This window comes from Gracilinanus agilis, chromosome 1 (assembly GCF_016433145.1).
Source record: "Gracilinanus agilis isolate LMUSP501 chromosome 1, AgileGrace, whole genome shotgun sequence".
Classification (NCBI taxonomy): Eukaryota; Metazoa; Chordata; class Mammalia; order Didelphimorphia; family Didelphidae; genus Gracilinanus; species Gracilinanus agilis.
The window spans coordinates 752,934,162-752,937,490 of record NC_058130.1 but is presented as its reverse complement, the minus strand read 5'-3'; the positions used below and the strand labels follow the sequence as shown (position 1 = coordinate 752,937,490).

The 3,329-nt window shown below is 47.1% G+C and overlaps 1 protein-coding gene across 2 annotated transcripts in view; it reads left to right on the top strand.

Moving 5' to 3' along the window:
* The first annotated feature begins 2,897 nt into the window (after positions 1-2,897).
* Positions 2,898-3,329, top strand: part of DENR (density regulated re-initiation and release factor) — a 24,820-nt gene continuing 24,388 nt past the window's right edge. Inside the window, exon 1 of one of the 2 annotated variants that reach the window (XM_044673233.1) lies at positions 2,898-2,955. The gene's annotated coding sequence lies outside the window, so the exon portion shown is untranslated. Of the gene's footprint in view, positions 2,956-3,028; positions 3,090-3,329 lie in introns of those variants that run through there. The other variant, XM_044673252.1, reaches the window with a different exon arrangement.

Genomic DNA, 3,329 nt, shown 5'->3' with positions numbered 1-3,329 from the left:
CCAGATAAAGATTGTGAGTTCTGATTTTTAGGTTTTCCCTGTTGGTGGGGGAAAGTTTCAGGAGAAGGAAACAAGCATTTCTACAGCACCTACTATGTACTATTTCTATAGCACATACTAAGCACTTTACAAATATTATCTTCTTTAATCTTCACCACAACCCAGTCTGACATGATTGCTTAGCTCTGTAGCTTTCACAAAGTCGGTTCTTAATATATTCGGTTGAATTGTATTGAAGAATCTTGAGGCCCAACACCAGGTGAAATCCGATTTATCAGAAGGACTACTACCTCTCTTGAGCCATGTGACATTCTAAGTGCCATCCAAGATTGTGTAACCTTTTGCTAATGGTCCACTGGAATCTCCAGATCATTCTCACAGTAAGCACTATTTATCTTTGCCTTCCCCATTATAAGTTGTGAAGTTGATCTTTCTCTATTCAGATGTAGAACTTTCAATTTACTGCTATTAGATTTCATCTTATTAAATTCAGCCCAACATTCTGGCTATAAACATCTTTCTGTTCCTTACTCTCATCTGACAGCTATCCTTACAGTCTAGATTTCTACAAATTTTGATAACGTCACCATTTACCACTTGTTGTTGTTCAAGTGACTGATTAAAAACAATACATGAAAGAGCCTAGGGTCCAGGACAAATGCTTGGGGCATCTTACTGGGTGACGTTCCATGTTAACATTGACTCAAGCGAGCAGAATTTATTAAGCAACTACTATCTGCCAGCAGGGCAGTCAGTGGCTCAGTGGGTAGAGCATCGGCCCCAAGTCAGGAAGACCTGGAGTTAAAAACCAGCCTCTGACACCTACTGTGTGACTCTGGGTGAGTCACTACACCCTGTTTGCCTCAGTTTTCTCATCCGTAAAATGAGTTGGAAAAAGAAATGGCAAACTAATATCTTTGCCAAGAAAACCCTAGACGGGGTCATGAAGAGTTGGACAGGACTAGAATGAGTGAACAGTGTGCCAGCACTGTGGTAGGTGCTGGGGCTACAAAGACAAAAGGTACATAGTCCCTGACTTCATGGGGCTTCCATTACAGGGATGGGGATGTGGTGGGAATTGACTATACTTTGGATCCAGGCATTTGTTCAGTTCTGAAGCCATTTAACTCTTCTGTCATCTGACCCAACCCTCTCCATTTTGTTCACAAGGATAGCACATGAGACTTTACCAAATGCTTTGTTAAAATATAGTCATACTGCGATACCAGTCTAGAAATCTTATCTAAAAAGGAAAACTGTTAACAGATGAATTGTTCTTTTTCTTTTTATTTTTTTAAACCCTTACCTTCCATCTTGGAGTCAATGCTATATCCAAGGCAGAAGAATGGTAAGGGCTAGGCAATGGGGGTCAAGTGACTTGCCCAGGGTCACAGGGCTGGGAAGTATCTGAGGCCAGATTTGAACCTAGGACCTCCCATCTCTAGGCCTGACTCTCAATCCACGGAGCTACCCGATGCCCCCCAGATGAATTATTCTTGAAGAAGTCATCCTAGCTACTTTCGATCATGGTTTTCTCTATATTTACTTGCTATCCCTCTAATAATATATTCTAGACTACTTTCAGGGATAATAATAATAACAGCTAACATTTATGCAGAGATTCAAAGTTTGTCAAGATCTTTCCATGTATTATCTCATGTGGTTCTCACAACAAATCTGGGAGGAGAGTGCTATTACTGTCCCCGTTTTACAGATGAGAAAAATAAAGCTAAGAGACATTAAGAGACCTACCCAGGGTCACACAATTCTTATCTGAGGTTTGAACTTTAGGTCTTTCTGGTTCCAAGGCCAGCATTCTATATACTATACCACCTAGTTACCGTCTGAGGGAGTCAATATTATCTTTGTATTCCACAGCACAGGAACTGACACTGTTGTAGGGGTTTAATAAGGGCTTGTCTAATTGAATAGACCCCCCCCCCCTCCAATTTCTGCATCTTTCTTTCTGTATTTTCTATTGATCAAAGTCAGGCACAAGTCATTCATCACCGATGAAGAGTTCATTATGTTGGAGCAGCTAGATGGATCAATAGAGTCCCACCCAGGGTCAGCAGTCCTGGGTTCAATTTTATCCTCAGACACTTTATAGCTGTGTGACCCTGGGCAAGTCACTTAATTCCAGTTGCCTAGTCCTTATGGCTCTTCTGCCTGGGAACTGATATTTATTTTCATTTCTAAGACAGACGGTAAAGGTTTAAAAAAATTGTTTAAGTTTCAGGCGTTATCCTAAGTATTGAGAATATAACAAAAGGCAAAAAATAGCCCTTGCCCTTAAGGAGTTTACAGTCTAATGGGGGAGAGAAGGTGCAGATAAGGATAACATACAAACAAGTTATAGGCAGGATACATGAGGAAATGAGAGAGGGAAAAACATTAGCATTAAGGGGAATCTGGAAAGGCTTCCTGTAAAAGTGGGATTTTAGCTGTGACTTGAATCATAGATCTATAGCTCCAAAAGCCCTTAGAGCTCTTCCAGTACAACCTTTCTCCCATCCATTTTATAAATGAGGAAGTTGAGGACCAGGAAGGTCAAGAGCCTTGACCAAGATCTGAATAGTGTGCGACAGAAGTAGGATTTGAACTCAGGTCCCTTGATTCTAGAACCCTGCAGGGCTCGTCTACTACACTACTCGGCTTCCCTTCTGCTGCTGATTCCGGGAGGATCAGCCAGACTCGGGGGTAGATGACTCGGAAGGACTCCCAGGTTCTATCCCTCCCTCCCGCACCCAGACCCTGAAGGGTTCCTCTCCCGGCTTGGAGCGAACCTCGCCCTCAGCCGGCCTACAGATGTCGTAACCGAGGATCTCCACCAGCCCCGCCCACGCTCCCGCCCCTTCCTCCACGGCGCGTGCGCACGAAGCTCTTCCCTGCTTCCGCCTTCTCGCGACAAGCCCCGGGCCGCCGGCGGCCTCGCGGGACGCACCGGCTTCTCGCGTGAGTGGGGCTGTGGGGCTGCGGGTCGGGACCACGGGGTGGAAGGGACTGCGGGGCCTGGGTCGGGGCCGGGAGCGGAAGCTGCATGTATCGCTTCAGTAGCCGGAGGCAGCGGGGGCTGTGCGAGCGCTCGGGTAACGGGGGCCCCGCGGGGCCACCGGGGCTGGGGAGAGGGCGCGGACGGACCCCGAGAGGCCGCAGGGCTGGAGCCTGCACCCCGCTGCACGCGCGCGAACACGCACGCACTCACCCCCCCATCTGCTCCCGCCGCCGCTTCCGCCCTGACTCCCTCCCCCAACCTTTTTTGCACCCCTGCCTCTGGTCCCCACCTACTCCCTTCACTTCACACCCTCTGAGGCTCGAACACCCCCCCC